Source organism: Microcaecilia unicolor, chromosome 3, assembly GCF_901765095.1.
Source record: "Microcaecilia unicolor chromosome 3, aMicUni1.1, whole genome shotgun sequence".
Lineage (NCBI taxonomy): Eukaryota > Metazoa > Chordata > Amphibia > Gymnophiona > Siphonopidae > Microcaecilia > Microcaecilia unicolor.
The window spans coordinates 214,607,624-214,625,145 of NC_044033.1; the positions used below are offsets into that span (position 1 = coordinate 214,607,624).

A 17,522-nucleotide genomic window follows, 5' to 3' on the forward strand; every position below is an offset into this window, starting at 1 on the left:
TATCAAGGATTGCATCCTTTTTCATTTAAAGAAGAAAAGCTGGCCATTCAATGACATTGTAAAAGAATATCTGACTAAGACACAGGAATGGATTAAAATTGGAAGAGAAACCAAGAAAAATTGTACTGTCAGTGTCAGAAGTGGGATTTAAACCACGCCTCCATATACACATGAAAAGCAATGTTGTTAGAAGTGGGATTCGAAACCACGCCTCCATATGCACATGAAAAGCAATGTTGTCAGAAGTGGGATTCGAACCCACGCCTCCGGAGGAGACTGCGCCCTTAACGCAGCGCCTTAGACCGCTCGGCCATCCTGTACATAAGAGTGTGGAAGCCGTGTTAGTCCACTCTTAAGGTTATAAATAGAAATCAAACAAAATAAAACATGGAAAAGAAAATAAGATGATACCTTTTTTATTTGACATAACTTAATACATTTCTTGATTAGCAGATGCCTTACTTTTGACTAGAAGTTGCAGCAAGTTACAAAAATGGATGGTTCACTATTTTAGTGTATAAATGACTACTCAAAGCTAGGACTGAGAATGGCAGAGAAATATAAGGAGGGGTACTGAGGGGAAAAAAAGAGAGAAAACTAATCAGCTAAAACTCTTTAGCAAATTACAATGCTTTCTGTGCAGTGATGGTACAGCAGGCAATGAAAGTAAATACTGTACTTAAAAGAATGATTTGTTAGTTTTGATGGCTTGTACATCTTATTATCAAGCCCAGTATCCTGTTTCCAACGGTGGCCGATCCAGGTCACAAATACCTGGCAAGATCCCCAAACAGTACTAGTCTAGTATTTTTGAAAGAGTAAACAAGTGATTCACGTCTACCCGTTCCACTCCACTCAGTTAACTTTATAGAAGCTGACAGGCTATAGGACCCGAGGCAACATGGCTTTACCAAAGGAAAGTCCTGCCAAACGAATTTTATAATGGCTTTGTATCGCTCCATGGTGCAACTGCACCTCAAATATTGCCCTTTCTGCCTCGCCTCACCCCATGCTTGGAATAAACTCCCTGAGCCCATATGCCAGGAGTTTTAAAAAGGCTTGGATGGCTTCCTAAAGGAAAAGTCCATAGATCATTATTAAATGGACTTGGGGAAAATCCACTATTTCTGGGATAAGCAGTATAAAATGTTTTGTACTTTTTTGGGATCTCCAAAACTTTGACTTGTACATATAAACTCCAATCCTTTAGCACAAACAGGTTTTCTCAACCTTCCATTTTTGGCAATTTTTCACAAAATAATTGTAGTAAGGCATCTTGCAGCTGATAACACTATCTTAAGTATTAGAGACACTGATAATGAGAAAGAAAGCCAAGTGATGTTTGAGAGGTAGTGTTAGCATTCAAGGATCCAGAGGACTCCTACTATCCCATGAAAGAAAAATGAGATCAAGAATGGTATAATGCCTCTGTGTCACCCCCAGAGGCACATCAAGTGTCTGGTCAGGCAGGGTCGCTGAGAGACTAGGCCGAGCCCGGGGCAAGACCGCCCCGCCTCTGCTGCCCCCTTCACTCCCCCTGTCGCTGCAGTCCACGGTCTCACCTGCCTGCCTCCACGGCTCCGGGCCCCCTTCATTCAAAGCGGCAGTCGCAGATCGCGTCTCTTCTGGCCTTCCCTCCCTTTGTCCCGCCCTTGTGTGATGTCACTTCCAGTTTCCGCGAGGGCGGGACATAGGGAGGGAAGACCAGAAGAGAGGTGATCTGCGACTGCCGCCTTGAATGCAGGGGTCCTAGAGCCGAGGAGGCAGGCAGGTGAGACTGGGGACTACACGCCGGCGGCCTGACCCCGGCACCAGGCCCCCCTTGGAGGCCTGGGCCAGGGAAATTTTGCCCCCACTGCCTCCCTCTCTCGGCGGCCCTGTGGTCAGGCAATGGATCTTGAGTCAATACTGACAAAGCTATGATTTCCCCAAAGCAATGGGATTATGGACACGGCCCAGTTGCTGTAAGCAGAATCATCTAGCTGCAAGCTTTCTGTCTCCCCTGATTTAATTGTTACATTAATCATAATCATTTTCAACCCGGATGTGGGGGTCTCTATTCTCAGACAGATTTTCCAGACCATCAGACTCCCACCTCTGAACCCATAAGGGGTCAAAATCATGTTTAAACAGTGGAATTCTGTCTGGAAGTCAGTTGGGGAGGAGTGCTCTTTTAGGATTTGTTGCACCATAAGTTTAACTTGGGACTTAGGTATAAAGTGTAGGCAAAATTTTTGTCAGCCAATATTTGAAACAAAAATAGTTGAGTAATAGAGCGAAAGTGGGTGTCACTTATCAGGCTACAGAGAGAAGGGTCAGTATTCCAAATAGCATCCAAAAATAATGTCTCTCTGTCTAGTATGAAGGATTGCATTCTTTCTCATTTAAAGAAGAAAAGCTGGCCATTCAATGACATTGTAAAAGAATATCTGACTAAGACATAGGAATGGATTAAAATTATGGAAGATTGTAAGCTCTCTTGAGCAGGGACTGTCCTTCCCCATGTTTTAACTTGTACAGCGCTGCGTAACCCTAGTAGCGCTATAGAAATGCTAAGTAGTAGTAGTAGTAGTAGCATTCTACAGTGGTTAAGAGCAATATTGTAATTATTATGTAAAAATATAAAACAATAAATGTATATAGGCAAAGGAAGGAGCAGACTAGCAGAGTGGACTTCTGGGAGGGAGGAGAAAGGGAGAGTAAAACTAATTGCGTCATCATAACTGAAATATCTGTAGCTGCTAAAGATCTAAATAGAAACATGCAAAGAATAGAGAATTAAAAAAAATACAGTTGCATTGGCCGGGAATCGAACCCGGGCCTCCCGCGTGGCAGGCGAGAATTCTACCACTGAACCACCAATGCAGTTTGCTAAGTTTCTTTATAGTATTTTATTAAATGTGGCTTACATAGTACCATAAAGGCGATCGCCAACTCCGGTAAAGAACGAATACAGGTGATGTTGTAGTTTGGGAATAGCAGAGAGGAAGAGTTATGTTATGTCATTGGTTCCATCGTGTAGTCGGCTTGGACCGGGGAGCGCGCAGGGAAGGAGGTCTCTGTGGCTCTGATCATCTGACCAGGATCTGGCGTCATGGGTGCTGTGGTCAAGGTGGAGGTGACAACCATGAGCTGCTGCCTCCTAAGCCCACGAGGCGAGTCGATGCCACATGGTATTCAGCTGTGGGGCCAGGAGTAGCTAACTGCTCGTCCAGTCGGTTTCCTCTCCATCGAAGCGAATTTAGCAGCCACTTTCACAAAGAGAGTTTCTGTGCTCCAGCCTGCAATCTGTACTCCACTGTTCCACCCTTCATCCTCTGCTGCAGCCTGGTAAATGGAGAATATTTAAAATGGCAGAGATGTCATGAACAAAGGCGATTGCATTATGTTTGAGTTAAAGAACAACATTGCCCTCGTTGCCCTTTATTGCCATTCTAAAAAGAAGATCTGACTCCGATATGCGCACGAAAAAACCATGCTGTCAAGAGTGGGATTCGAACCCACGCCTCCAGAAGAGACTGCGCTCTAAACGCAGCGCCTTAGACCGCTCGGCCATCCTGACATTCCATTACTTACGTTGCACAGCATTTCTAAGGAGAAAGAGACAATGATTTTCGTCACGGTAAAAAGCAATTCATTTTCGCTTTGTCACACCTTTGCTCACAACATAAAGTTATTGAAAGCCAATGCAACTTAGTTTTAGCTCTTCACTGAAACTCACAGACACTAAAAGTGAAGACACAGGGAAGAAAGAAGCAGCTAACCAAAACAGAATGCAAACAAGTCACTTCCAATTGTAATGTGGACAATTCAGGATGCACTAACCATACCTCTCGTGTGCAATTGTATAGTAAATCAACCTTTTTGAAGCTAAAAATACGGTCTCTTTGTGTTCTGAGTATATGATATCTTTTATATATACTTAATTTATTTAATTTATTGCAATTATCACCTTTGGTGATTGGTGGAGAAATTAATATCCTAAAACTTATAAATACAGCACCTGCTCTTAAATTATAAACAGTAGCGAGTGCTCTAGAGCTCTTTCCCCCAAGATAAATCATTTCTTGTAACAGTTTGGGGCAGAGGGAGCATGGAACGAATGAGAGACAGGCACATGCGGCACCCGGGGCGGACCGCACCCACTGCCCCCCCCCCCTAAGCAGGGCTGCTCTTAAGCTGAGGCGACCAAGGCGGCCGCATAGGGCCCCGCGCTTAGGGGGGCCCCACGCGGTGCGGCTCAGTCAACCTCTTCCCGCCGCAAGGATCTTTATTTTCCTTTTAACTTTACCCTCCGTCGCCGCCTCGCCGGAATCCGAGCGTCACTGAAAGCGCTACTCCTCTCCTGAGTCCCCCCGACGTCTCTAGCAGAACTGGAGCTCTTCCTGATTCGTTCATTCTCAGTGTCCCACCCTCGAGGGCGGGACACTGAGAATGAATGAATCAGGAAGAGCTCCAGTTCTGCTGCGTTCTGCTAGGGACGTCGAGGAGACTTGGGAGAGGAGGAGCGCTTTTCGTGACGCTTGGATTCCGGCGATGGAGGCGGGTAAAGTTTAAAAAAAAAAACGAAGAGCCATCCTTGGTTGGGGGGTGAAAAAGAGGGCGCCAGGGCGGGCAGGCAGTTGAACGTGGGAGCGGGAGGGTAAGGGAGAGAGGACCTGGACATGGATGCCAGGCCTCAGGGAGAGAGGGTAATGGCTGGATAGGGATGATGAATGGAGGGGGCAGGGGAGAGGAGCATGGATGGGAGGGGGCTCAGGGAGAGATGGGAATGGCTGGATTGGGATGATGACTGGAATGGAGGGGGCAGGGGAGAGGAGCATGGATGGGAGGGGGCTCAGGGAATTGCTGGATAGGGATGATGAATGGAATGGAGGGGGCAGGGGAGAGGAGCATGGATGGGAGGGGGCTCAGGGAGAGAGGGGAATTGCTGGATTGGGATGATGAATGGAATGGAGGGGGCATGGGAGAGGAGCATGGATGGGAGGGGGCTCAGAGAGAGAGGGGAATTGCTGGATAGGGATGATGAATGGAATGGAGGGGGCAGGGGAGAGGAGCATGGATGGGAGGAGGCTCAGGGAGAGAGGGGAATTGCTGGATAGGGATGATGAATGGAATGGAGGGGGCAGGGGAGAGGAGCATGGATGGGAGGGGGCTCAGGGAGAGAGGGGAATTGCTGGATAGGGATGATGAATGGAATGGAGGGGGCTCAGGGAGAGAGGGGAATTGCTGGATAGGGATGATGAATGGAATGGAGGGGGCAGGGGAGAGGAGCATGAGGAGAAATGTTGGGCAGGAATGGAGGGAAGGAAAGACAAAGGAAGGAGATGCACATGGAGATGGTAGACAGGACACATAAGGACACAGGAGGATGGTGGACATGGTGAGAGAATAAATATCAAATGGAAAGAAGACACTGCATAAAACAGAAGACACTGGGACCAAAGCGAATAGAAAAAAACAAATGATCAGACAACAAAGGTAGAAAAAAGAATTTTATTCAGAATGTATTAATTGGAATATGTCAGCTTTTGGAAATGTGCATCTGTGATATTTTGCATGTAAGTTTCAATTTTTTCTAGTATTGCTGCATGCTGAGTCTGACTTCTTGAGGTAACTTTCCAGTTTATTTTGCCTTCATATCTGTTGTGTCATGTGTTTTTCATGCGTGATCAAGGTGCAGTATCCTGCTAGCATGTAGCATTTGCAGCCCTTTTTGTTTTGTTTTTTTCACGAGGTAGTGTATTGATGTTTTAGAGCCTGGTGTAATTACAGTGCTGTCTTTCCACGCATAAGGTTGTAGCTCGTCCTGTCCTTGGAATTAGTGCTGTTATGATTTGGTAAGGTTATGAGTGTGTTTTTGCACAAGTTTGTGTATAGTGTTTTGCAGTGGAGAGATTGTGTGTCCGCACCTCTGACCCCCTCGGGGTTATGAGAATTGGAACTACTAATTGTAGTGGACTTGAACTGAATAATTTCTGAGGGGGGGGGGGGGGGGTTCATGATAGCATTGTGCTTATTATTTCAGTCAGTTTTTCTGTACAAGTTTAGCTTGGGCTGGGGGCGGGGCTAGGACGGGGCCCCACCAAATTGGTCTGCATAGGGCCCCCGCACTTGCTAAGACCGGCCCTGCCCCTAGGAACGCCACTGGAGTTAGATGAAGTTTAGGAAGGGGACCTAGAAAGAGGGGTAGCCAAAATCTCAGTCAGTTTTACAGCTACTTTTGAGCTGTCATGTGATTTGTGATTGCTGGTGATTAAGCTCCAAGTTACAATATTGTTTTCAAATTTCTGACAAAATATAGTGAAAGAAAAATAGAGTTCAGGCTGGTAACCTGGAGTGAGTAGTGTCAGTATTCCAAATAGCATCCAAAAATAATGTCTCTCTGTCTAGTATGAAGGATTGCATTCTTTTTCATTTAAAGAAGAAAAACTGGCCATTCAATGACATTGTAAAAGAATATCTGACTAAGACATAGGAAAGGATTAAAATTGGAAGAGAAACCAAGAAAAATTGTACTGTCAGAAGTGGGATTTAAACCCACGCCTCCACAGGAGACTGTACCCCAGGGGCGTAGCTACGGGTGGGCCTGGGTGGGCCCAGGCCCACCCAATTTCAGCCCAGGCCCACCCAGCGCCAGCACCCATTGCCGGCCACTGCTGCTTTTCCTGTTGAGCAGCAGGGCCGGCGCTACAAAAAGAAGAAGCGCTAACGGTGCTAAGGACCGTAGGACGAGAAATGTTTAAAAAAAAAAAAAAGCGCGGCACTGGCAGGCACTGTCTCGGCAGCCTTGAGGCATTGGCTGCTGAGGCATTGGCTGCTGGCTCGCAGGCTCCTCCCATCTGCGGGAGGAGCCTGCGAGCCAGCAGCCAATGCCTCAGCAGCCAATGCCTCAAGGCTGCCGCTGCCTAGACAGTGCCTGCCGGTGCTGCGTTTTTTTTTTTTAACATTTCTCGTCCTTAGCGCCGTTAGCGCTTCTTCTTTTTGTAGCGCCGGCCCTGCTGCTCAACAGGAAAAGCAGCAGTGGCCGGCAATGGGAGCTGGCGCTGGCATGCAGGGCGGGCCTCGTCGAAGAAAAGAGGGAAAACATGGAAGGATGGGGAGAAAAAGAGGGAAAACAGATGGAAGGATGGGGGAGAAAGAGGGAAAACATGGAAGAATGGGGAGAAAAGAGGGAAAACAGATGGAAGGATGGCAGAGAATGAGGGAAAACATGGAAGGATGGGGAGAAAGAGGGAAAACATGGAAAACATGGAAGGATGGGGAGAAAGAGGGAAAACATGGAAGGTTGGGGAGAAAGAGGGAAAACATGGAAAACATGGAAGGATGGGGAGAAAGAGGGAAAACATGGAAGGATGGGGAGAAAAGAGGGAAAACAGATGGAAGGATGGCAGAGAATGAGGGAAAACATGGAAGGATGGGGAGAAAGAGGGAAAACATGTTTTATTTTGTTTGATGTCTATTGATAACTTTAAGAGTGGACTAACATGGCTTCCACACTCCATTCCTCCTCAGCTTTACTTGCCAAAACGTCAGGATGGCCGAGCGGTCTAAGGCGCTGCGTTCAGGGCGCAGTCTCCTCTGGAGGCGTGGGTTCGAATCCCACTTCTGACAGCACACTTTTTCTTGGCTTCTCTTCCATAATTTTAATCCTTTCCTATGTCTTAGTCAGATATTCTTTTACAATGTCATTGAATGGCCAGTTTTTCTTCTTTATAAATACATTAAAAAGCAACGGACCCAGCACAGACCCCTGCGGGACCCCACTAACTACCCTCCTCCACTGAGAATACTGGCCACGCAATCCTACTCTCTGCTTCCTATCTTTCAACCAGTTCTTAATCCATAATAATACCCTACCTCCGATTCCATGACTCTGCAATTTCTTCAGGAGTCTTTCGTGCGGCACTTTGTCAAACGCCTTCTGAAAATCCAGATATACAATATCAACCGGCTCCCCATTGTCCACATGTTTGCTTACCCCCTCAAAAAAATGCATTAGATTGGTGAGGCAAGACTTCCCTTCACTAAATCCGTGCTGATTTGTCTCATCAGTCCATGTTTTTGTATATGCTCTGCAATTTTATTCTTAATAATAGCCTCCACCATCTTGCCCGGCACCGACGTCAGACTCACCGGTCTATAATTTCCCGGATCTCCTCTGGAACCCTTCTTAAAAATCGGAGTAACATTGGCTACCCTCCAGTCTTCCGGTACTACACTCGATTTTAGGGACAGATTGCATATTTCTAACAGTAGCTCCGCAAGTTCATTTTTTAGTTCTATTAATACTCTGGGATGAATACCATCAGGTCCCGGTGATTTACTACTCTTCAGCTTGCTGAACTGACCCATTACATCCTCCAAGGTTACAGAGAATTTGTTTAGTTTCTCCGACTCCCCCGCTTCAAATATTCTTTCCGGCACCGGTGTCCCCCCCAAATCCTCCTCGGTGAAGACCGAAGCAAAGAATTCATTTAATTTCTCCGCTACGGCTTTGTCCTCCTTGATCGCCCCTTTAACACCATTTTCGTCCAGCGGCCCAACCGACTCTTTGGCCGGTTTCCTGCTTTTAATGTATCTAAAAAAATTTTTACTATGTATTTTTGCTTCCAACGCTAATTTCTTCTCAAAGTCCTTTTTTGCCCTCCTTATCTCCGCTTTGCATTTGGCTTGGCATTCCTTATGATCTATCCTGTTACTTTCAGTTGGTTCTCTTCTCCACTTTCTGAAGGATTGTTTTTTGGCTCTAATGATTTCCTTTATCTTACTGTTTAGCCACGCCAATGAGAAAAAGTAAATGGCCATACAAGAAAGGTAAAGAAAATAATTTTATTTTTAATTTAGGATAAAGTAATATGGTACCTGTGTTAATGAAGTTTCAGAGACCAATACTTCCTTCCTTAGGTCAGGCGAGGATACCGTAACAGCATTATACTGACCTGAGGCAGGAGGTTTTGGCCTCTGAAAGCTCACTGAAAAGGGTGTTAGGCTATTAAATAAATTTTCTGAAATCTGATGCACTGAAAAGCAGCACTTTACCCTGTGTGACAAATGCATCTGATTAGCATGACTAAATTTTGCTGGGGGAGGGGGGTAGAGAGAAAATTTTGTGCCCACCCACTTTGGGTTCAGGCCCATCCAAAATTGGCAGTCTGGCTACGCCACTGCTGTACCCTAAACGCAGCCATCCTGCATCAAAGTTTGCACAGCATTCCTAAAGAGAAAGATTGTGCTCCACCTCATTTCCCTATCATTTACACACCCTGGTGAATGTTGTACTTCTTTCACGCAAATCCAATACTTTAGCTCATACCTAACTCCGTTTGTATTTAATTTGGGTGACCAGTCCTAGGAGTGTGAAAAAAAAAAGGGAAAGAAGTAAAAAAAAAATCATTAGAAAAAACAAAAATTGAAAAAACGAATTAGTGACCCCAGGTACGGAAGGGTGTCTCCTTTTACTACTTTTCCACCTTCAGTGTGATCCCATTTTTCTTCTTAGAAGTTTACAGAAATAAAGCTTCAAAGAGAAAAACAACATCTCTGGACATAGAATATAATTTCTCCAAAAGGCACTGGGCAAATGGTGAACAATATGTTAAGACATAGGAAAGGATTAAAATTATTGAAGAGCAGCCAAGAAAACTTGTACTACCAGAAGTGGGATTGGAACCCACGCCTCCGAGAAAAGTGCGCCCTGAACGCAGGACCTTAGACCGCTCGATCATCCTATCGTTTTGGCAGAGCTACAGCTGAGGAGTTGATGATAGTGTTTTCTTGATTAAGTCATTTAATTTTCTATTGTCTTGGGTGCAAACTTAGATTAAATCTTTCAGGGACAGCAAAATAACTACTGTACCTGAATGCAGCTCTTCTTGAATGACTGCTGAAAAAGGTCTGAGCTATATCCACCCCTTTTAACAACTCATCAAAGCCATTCTCTCTTCACCAGTTCAGAAAAAAAGTTATCAAATACTGCTCTTCCACATAACTAATCCCAAATGTGGCTTACATAGTACCATAAAGGCGTTTGCCAACTCTGGTAAAGAACAAATACAGGTGATGATGTGGTGGAATAAGGTTCATGTGTTACAGACACATTTGGGAATAGCAGAAGAGTTATGTTATGTCATTGGTTCCATCATATAGTCGGCTTGGACCAGGGAGCGCGCGGGGAAGGAGGTCTCTGTGGCTGTGATCATCTGACCAGGATCTGGTGTCATGGGTGCTGTGGTCAAGGTGGAGGTGACAACCATGAGCTGCTGCCTCTTAAGCCCACGAGGCGAGTCGATGCCACATGGTATTCAGCTGTGGGGCCAGGAGTAGCTAACTGCTCGTCCAGTCGGTTTCCTCTCCAAAGCGAATTTAGCAGCCACTTTCACAAAGAGAGTTTCTGTGCTCCAGCCTGCAATCTGTACTCCACTGTTCCACCCTTCATCCTCTGCTCCAGCCTGGTAAATGGAGAATATTTAAAATGGCAGAGATGTCATGAACAAAGGAGTTTGCATTATGTTTGATTACATTGCCCTCATTGCCCTTTAATGGCATTCTAAAAGAAGAACTGAGTCCGATATTTTAACAAGATATGCACATGAAAAGCAATGTTGTCAGAAGTGGGATTCGAACCCACGCCTCCATATGCACATGAAAAGCAAAAAGCTATGTTGTCAGAAGTGGGATTCGAACCCACGCCTCCAGAGGAGACTGCGCCCTTAACGCAGCGCCTTAGACCGCTCGGCCATCCTGACATTCTCTATACAATGGAGTGTGGAAGCCATGTTAGTCCACTCTTAAAGTTATCAATAGACATCAAACAAAATAAAACATGGAAAAGAAAATAAGATGATACCTTTTTTATTTGACATAACTTAATACATATCTTGATTAGCTTTCGAAGGTTGCCCTTCTTCGTCAGATGCCTTACCTTTGACTAGAAGTTGCAGCAAGTTACAAAAAATGGGTGGTTCACTATTTTAGTGTATAAATGACTACACAAAGCCAGGACTGAGAATGGCAGAGAAATATAAGGAGGGGTACTGAGGAAAAAAAAAAGAGAAAACTGATCAGCTAAAACTCTTTAGCAAATTACAATGCTTTTTGTGCAGTGATGGTACAGCAGGCAATGAAAGTAAATACTGTACTTAAAAGAATGATTTGTTAGTTTTGATGGCTTGTACATCTTATTATCAAGCCCAGTATCCTGTTTCCAACAGTGGCCAATCCAGGTCTCAAATACCTGGCAAGATCCCCAAACAGTACTAGTCTAGTATTTTTGAAAGAGTAAACAAGTGATTCATGTCTACCCGTTCCACTCCACTCAGTTAACTTTATAGAAGCAGACAGGCTATAGGACCCGAGGCAACATGGCTTTACCAAAGGAAAGTCCTGCCAAACGAATCTTATAATGGCTTTGTATCGCTCCATGGTGCAACTGCACCTCAAATATTGCCCTTTCTGCCTCGCCTCACCCCATGCTTGGAATAAACTCCCTGAGCCCATACGCCAGGCCCCCTCCCTGCCCATCTTCAAATCCTTGCTCAAAGCCCACCTCTTCAATGTCGCCTTCGGCACCTAACCACTACACCTCTATTCAGGAAATCTTGACTGCCCCAACTTGGCATTTCGTCCTTTAGATTGTAAGCTCCTTTGAGCAAGGACTGTCCTTCTTTGTTAAACTGTACAGCGCTGCGTAACCCTAGTAGCGCTCTAGAAATGTTAAGTAGTAGTAAATATTGTGTTCAATTCTGGTTGCTGTATCTCAAAAAAGATATAGTGGAATTAGAAAAAGTGCAGAGAAGGGTGATGAAAATGATAAAGTGGATGGGACGACTTCCCTATGAGGCAAGACTAAAGCAGCTAGGACTCTTCAGCTTGGAGAAAAGGCGGCTGAGGGGAGATATGATAGAGGTCTATAAATTAATGAGTGAAGTTGAACTGGTAGATGTGAAGCATCTGTTTACGCTTTCCAAAAATACTAGGACTAGGGTGCATGCAATGAAGCTACAATGTAGTAAATTTAAAACGAATCAGAGAAAATTTTTCTTCACTCAACGTGTAATTAAACTCTGGAATTTGTTGCCAGAGAATGTGGTAAAGGCAGTTGGTTTAGCGGAGTTTTAAAAAGGGTTGGATGGCTTCCTAAAGGAAAAGACCATAGATCATTATTAAATGGACTTGGGGAAAATCCACTATTTCTGGGATAAGCAGTATAAAATGTTTTGTACTTTTTTGGGATCTCCAAAACTTTGACTTGTACATATAAACTCCAATCCTTTAGCACAAACAGGTTTTCTCAACCTTCCATTTTTGGCAATTTTCCACAAAATAATTGTAGTAAGGCATCTTGCAGCTGATAACACTATCTTAAGTATGAGACACTGATAATGAGAAAGGAGGCCAAGTGATTTTTGAGAGGTAGCGTTAGCATTCAAGGATCCAGAGGACTCCTACTATCATATGAAAGAAAAATGAGATCAAGAATGTTATAATGCCTCTGTGTCACCCCCAGAGGCATATCAAGTGTCTGGTCAGGCAGGGTCGCTGAGAGACTAGGCCAAGCCCGGGGTAAGACCGCCCCGCCTCTGCTGCCCCCCTTCCCTCCCCCCGTTGCTGCAGTCCACGGTCTCACCTGCTTGCCTCCATGGCTCCGGGCCCCCTTCATTCAAAGCGGCAGTCGCAGATCACGTCTCTTCTGGCATTCCCTCCCTTTGTCCCGTCCTTGTGTGATGTCACTTCCAGTTTCCGCGAGGGCAGGACACAGGGAGGGAAGGCCAGAAGAGTGGTGATCTGCGACTGCCACCTTGAATGCAGGGGGCCTAGAGCCGAGGAGGCAGGCAGGTGAGACTGGGGACTACAGCACCGGCGGCCTGACCCCGGCACCAGGCCCCCCTTGGAGGCCTGGGCCAGGGAAATTTTGCCCCCCCTCTCGGCGGCCCTGTGGTCAGGCAATGGATCTTGAGTCAATGCTGACAAAGCTATGATTTCCCCAAAGCAATGGGATTATGGACACGGCCCAGTTGCTGTAAGCAGAATCATCTAGCTGCAAGCTTTCTGTCTCCCCTGATTTAATTGTTACATTAATCATAATCATTTTCAACCCGGATGTGGGGGTCTCTATTCTCAGACAGATTTTCCAGACCATCAGACTCCCACCTCTGAACCCATAAGGGGTCAAAATCATGTTTAAACAGTGGAATTCTGTCTGGAAGTCAGTTGGGGAGGAGTGCTCTTTTAGGATTTGTTGCACCATAAGTTTAACTTGGGACTTAGGTATAAAGTGTAGGCAAAATTTTTGTCAGCCAATATTTGAAACAAAAATAGTTGAGTAATAGAGCAAAAGTGGGTGTCACTTATCAGGCTACAGAGAGAAGGGTCAGTATTCCAAATAGCATCCAAAAATAATGTCTCTCTGTCTAGTATGAAGGATTGCATTCTTTTTAATTTAAAGAAGAAAAACTGGCCATTCAATGACATTGTAAAAGAATATCTGACTAAGACATAGGAAAGGATTAAAATTATGGAAGAGAAGCCAATAAAAAGTGTATTGTCAGAAGTGGGATTCGAACCCACGCCTCCAGAGGAGACTGCGCCCTGAACGCAGCGCCTTAGACCGCTCGGCCATCCTGACGTTTTGGCAGGTAAAGCTGAGGAGGTGATGATAGTGTTTTCTTGCTTAAATCATTTAATTTTCTACTACTACTACTTTTCAGGGACAGCAAAATAACTACTGTACCTGAATGCAGCTCTTCTCGAGTGACTACTGAAAAAGGCCTGAGCTATATCCACCCCTTTTAACAACTCAGCAAAGCCATTCTATCTTCACCAGTTCAGGAAAAAAAAGTTATTAAATACTGCTCTGCCACATAACTAATCCCAATCCCTATTGGGTCTTATGTTATATGTCAAGAGCAGCGAGGTTAACCCCCCCCCCCCCCCCAATTAATTCTATCTGTTAAAAAAAGTTTGTTAACTGGGATGATTAAAAAAAACATATTTTGTTAATTGATATTTAACTACACATTTACACGGGAATCTTACAAAGAAAGTAGCCCCTAATCATAAACTCCAGGTTTAAAAAAAGATTCTACTTTTAATGGGACATAAAATAATGATATCAAGTAGAATTGTTAAAAATAGTCTTACATATAGAATCAGTTATTCATAATGACATCGTAAAGTGAATTTATCAGTTGTGGGGCTAGCTCAGTCAGTAGAGCATGAGACTCTTAATCTCAGGGTCCTGGATTTGAGCCCCACGTTAGGTGATAGTAATGTTTTTCAGAAGTGAAAAATATTCTACTAAGCATTTTCCTGTAGCTGTAAACCATTTTCTCTTTACATCTTAAACACAGTAAATAGAAGATTATGCATTTTACTAGGAAGTGAAGTGCTCCTTTGGAACCAGGGAAGCCAAACCTCAAATCCACTCTGGTGAATTCACTTTGTCTCATTCCCGCTTGGAAAGAATACTTAATTTTATGGTCTTTCTGAGCATATGCAGCATTCTCGGAGTCATTTTCGACTCCTCCCTCTCCTTCTCTGCCCATATTCAGCAGACAGCTAAGACCTGTCGCTTCTTCCTCTATAATATTAGCAAAATCCGCCCATTCCTCTCTGAACCAGTGGCGTAGCTACGTGGGGCCTGAGGGGGCCGGGGCCCCCGCAGATTCACCCCAGGACCCCCCTCCCGGCGAACCCGCCGCCGCCTACCTTTACTTTTGCTGGCGGGGGATCCCACTCCCCGCCAGCCGACGTCTTCTCAGTCCTTCCTGCACTTCAATTTGTTTGCTGACGTCCTGCACGTAATTGTACGTGCAGGACGTCAGACTCAGAGAACAGTTCTGTTCTCTGAGTCTGACGTCCTGCACGTACAACGTGCAGGACATCAGCAAACAAATTGAAGAGCGGGAAGCGACTAAGAAGAAGACGTCGGCTGGCGGGGAGTGGGATCCCCCGCCAGCAAAAGTAAAGGTAGGCGGCAGCGGCGGCGGGTTCGCGGCGGGAGGGGGGGCGGCAATGTCGGCGGTGGGGGGGCGGCGCCGGGGGGAGGGCTAAAATGTGCCCCCTCCCCCCGGGCTCTGGACCCCTCTCCCACGGAAGGCTGGCTACGCCCCTGCTCTGAACGGACCACCCGAACCCTCGTCCACTCACTTGTTACCTCTCGTCTTGACTATTGCAACCTTCTCCTTGCTGGTCTCCCGCTTAGCCACCTATCCCCCCTTCAATCTGTTAAAAATTCCGCTGCACGTCTTATCTACCGCGTGAACCGATACTCTCATATCACCCCTCTCCTCAAGTCGCTTCACTGGCTCCCGATTCGCTACCGTATTCAGTTCAAGCTTCTCCTAATGACCTTCAAATGCACTCACTCTGCAGCCCCCCATTACCTCTCTACCCTCCTCTCCCCCTATGTCCCCACCCGTAACCTCCGCTCTCAGGACAAATCACTCCTATCTGTACCCTTCTCCACCACCCCTAACTCCAGACTCCGTCCCTTCTGCCTCGCATCACCTTATGCCTGGAACAGACTCCCCAAGCCCATACGCCATGCGCCCTCCCTGCCCATCTTTAAGTCCTTACTCAAAACCCATCTCTTCTCCCTTGCTTTTGGCGCCTAACCACCTTCCCCATTCATGATACACTGACTACACTGACTACATAGTTTGTTACCTTTAGATTGTAAGCTCTCTTGAGCAGGGACTGTCCTTCCCCATGTTTTAACTTGTACAGCGCTGCGTAACCCTAGTAGCGCTATAGAAATGCTAAGTAGTAGTAGTAGTAGTAGTAGTAGTAGTAGTAGTAGCATTCTACAGTGGTTAAGAGCAATATTGTAATTACTATGTAAAAATATAAAACAATAAATGTATATAGGCAAAGGAAGGAGCAGACTAGCAGAGTGGACTTCTGGGAGGGAGGAGAAAGGGAGAGTAAAACTAATTGCGTCATCAAAACTGAAATATCTGTAGCTGCTAAAGATCTAAATAGAAACATGCAAAGAATAGAGAATTAAAAAAATACAGTTGCATTGGCCGGGAATCGAACCCGGGCCTCCCGCGTGGCAGGCGAGAATTCTACCACTGAACCACCAATGCATTTTGCTAAGTTTCTTTATAGTATTTTATTAAATGTGGCTTACATAGTACCATAAAGGCGTTCGCCAACTCCAGTAAAGAACGAATACAGGTGATGTTGTAGTTTGGGAATAGCAGAGAGGAAGAGTTACGTTATGTCATTGGTTCCATCGTGTAGTCGGCTTGGACCAGGGAGCGCGCGGGGAAGGAGGTCTCTGTGGCTGTGATCATCTGACCAGGATCTGGCGTCATGGGTGCTGTGGTCAAGGTGGAGGTGACAACCATGAGCTGCTGCCTCCTAAGCCCACGAGGCGAGTCGATGCCACATGGTATTCAGCTGTGGGGCCAGGAGTAGCTAACTGCTCGTCCAGTCGGTTTCCTCTCCATCGAAGCGAATTTAGCAGCCACTTTCACAAAGAGAGTTTCTGTGCTCCAGCCTGCAATCTGTACTCCACTGTTCCACCCTTCATCCTCTGCTGCAGCCTGGTAAATGGAGAATATTTAAAATGGCAGAGATGTCATGAACAAAGGCGATTGCATTAAGTTTGACTTAAAGAACATCATTGCCCTCGTTGCCCTTTATTGGCGTTTTAAAAGAAGATCTGACTCCGATATGCGCACGAAAAAACCATGCTGTCAAGAGTGGGATTCGAACCCACGCCTCCTGAAGAGACTGCGCTCTGAACGCAGCGCCTTAGACCGCTCGGCCATCCTGACATTCTGATGTTTACGTTGCACAGCATTTCTAAGGAGAAAGAGACAGTGGTTTTCGTCACGGTAAAAAGCAATTCATTTTCGCTTTGTCACACCTTTGCTCACAACATAAAGTTATTGAAAGCCAATGCAACTTAGTTTTAGCTCTTCACTGAAACTCACAGACACTAAAAGTGAAGACACAGGGAAGAAAGAAGCAGCTAACCAAAACAGAATGCAAACAAGTCACTTCCAATTGTAATGTAGCCCATTCAGGATGCACTAACCATACCTCTCGTGTGCAATTGTATATTAAATCAACCTTTTTGAAGCTAAAAATACGGTCTCTTTGTGTTCTGAGTATATGGTATCTTTTATATATACTTAATTTATTTAATTTATTGCAATTATCACCTTTGGTGATTGGTGGAGAAATTAATATTCTAAAACTTATAAATACAGCACCTGCTCTTAAATTATAAACAGTAGCGAGTGCTCTAGAGCTCTTTCCCCCAAGATAAATCATTTCTTGTAACAGTTTGGGGCAGAGGGAGCATGGAACGAACGAGGGACAGGCGCATGCAGGGCAGACTGCACCCACCGCCCCCCTAGGAATGCCACTGGAGTTAGATGAAGTTTAGGAAGGGGACCTAGAAAGAGGGGTAGCCAAAATCTCAGTCAGTTTTACAGCTACTTTTGAGCTGTCATGTGATTTGTGATTGCTGGTGATTAAGCTCCAAGTTACAATATTGTTTTCAA

At 45.3% G+C, this 17,522-nt stretch overlaps 8 non-coding genes across 8 annotated transcripts; 1 reads left to right on the forward strand and 7 right to left on the reverse strand.

The window, feature by feature from the left end:
• Nucleotides 1–237: 237 nt before the first annotated feature.
• Nucleotides 238–321, reverse strand: TRNAL-AAG. The gene has a single exon. It is a non-coding gene; the product is annotated as a tRNA-Leu (tRNA).
• Nucleotides 322–2,794: 2,473 nt separating this feature from the next.
• TRNAG-GCC lies at nt 2,795–2,865 on the reverse strand. The gene has a single exon. It is a non-coding gene; the product is annotated as a tRNA-Gly (tRNA).
• Nucleotides 2,866–3,479: 614 nt separating this feature from the next.
• TRNAL-UAG lies at nt 3,480–3,562 on the reverse strand. Its single transcript has one exon. It is a non-coding gene; the product is annotated as a tRNA-Leu (tRNA).
• Nucleotides 3,563–7,531: 3,969 nt separating this feature from the next.
• On the forward strand, nt 7,532–7,614 carry TRNAL-CAG. The gene has a single exon. It is a non-coding gene; the product is annotated as a tRNA-Leu (tRNA).
• A 3,051-nt stretch (nt 7,615–10,665) lies between these two features.
• TRNAL-AAG lies at nt 10,666–10,748 on the reverse strand. The gene has a single exon. It is a non-coding gene; the product is annotated as a tRNA-Leu (tRNA).
• A 2,796-nt stretch (nt 10,749–13,544) lies between these two features.
• Nucleotides 13,545–13,627, reverse strand: TRNAL-CAG. The gene has a single exon. It is a non-coding gene; the product is annotated as a tRNA-Leu (tRNA).
• A 2,393-nt stretch (nt 13,628–16,020) lies between these two features.
• On the reverse strand, nt 16,021–16,091 carry TRNAG-GCC. The gene has a single exon. It is a non-coding gene; the product is annotated as a tRNA-Gly (tRNA).
• Nucleotides 16,092–16,704: 613 nt separating this feature from the next.
• Nucleotides 16,705–16,787, reverse strand: TRNAL-CAG. The gene has a single exon. It is a non-coding gene; the product is annotated as a tRNA-Leu (tRNA).
• Nucleotides 16,788–17,522: the final 735 nt, after the last annotated feature.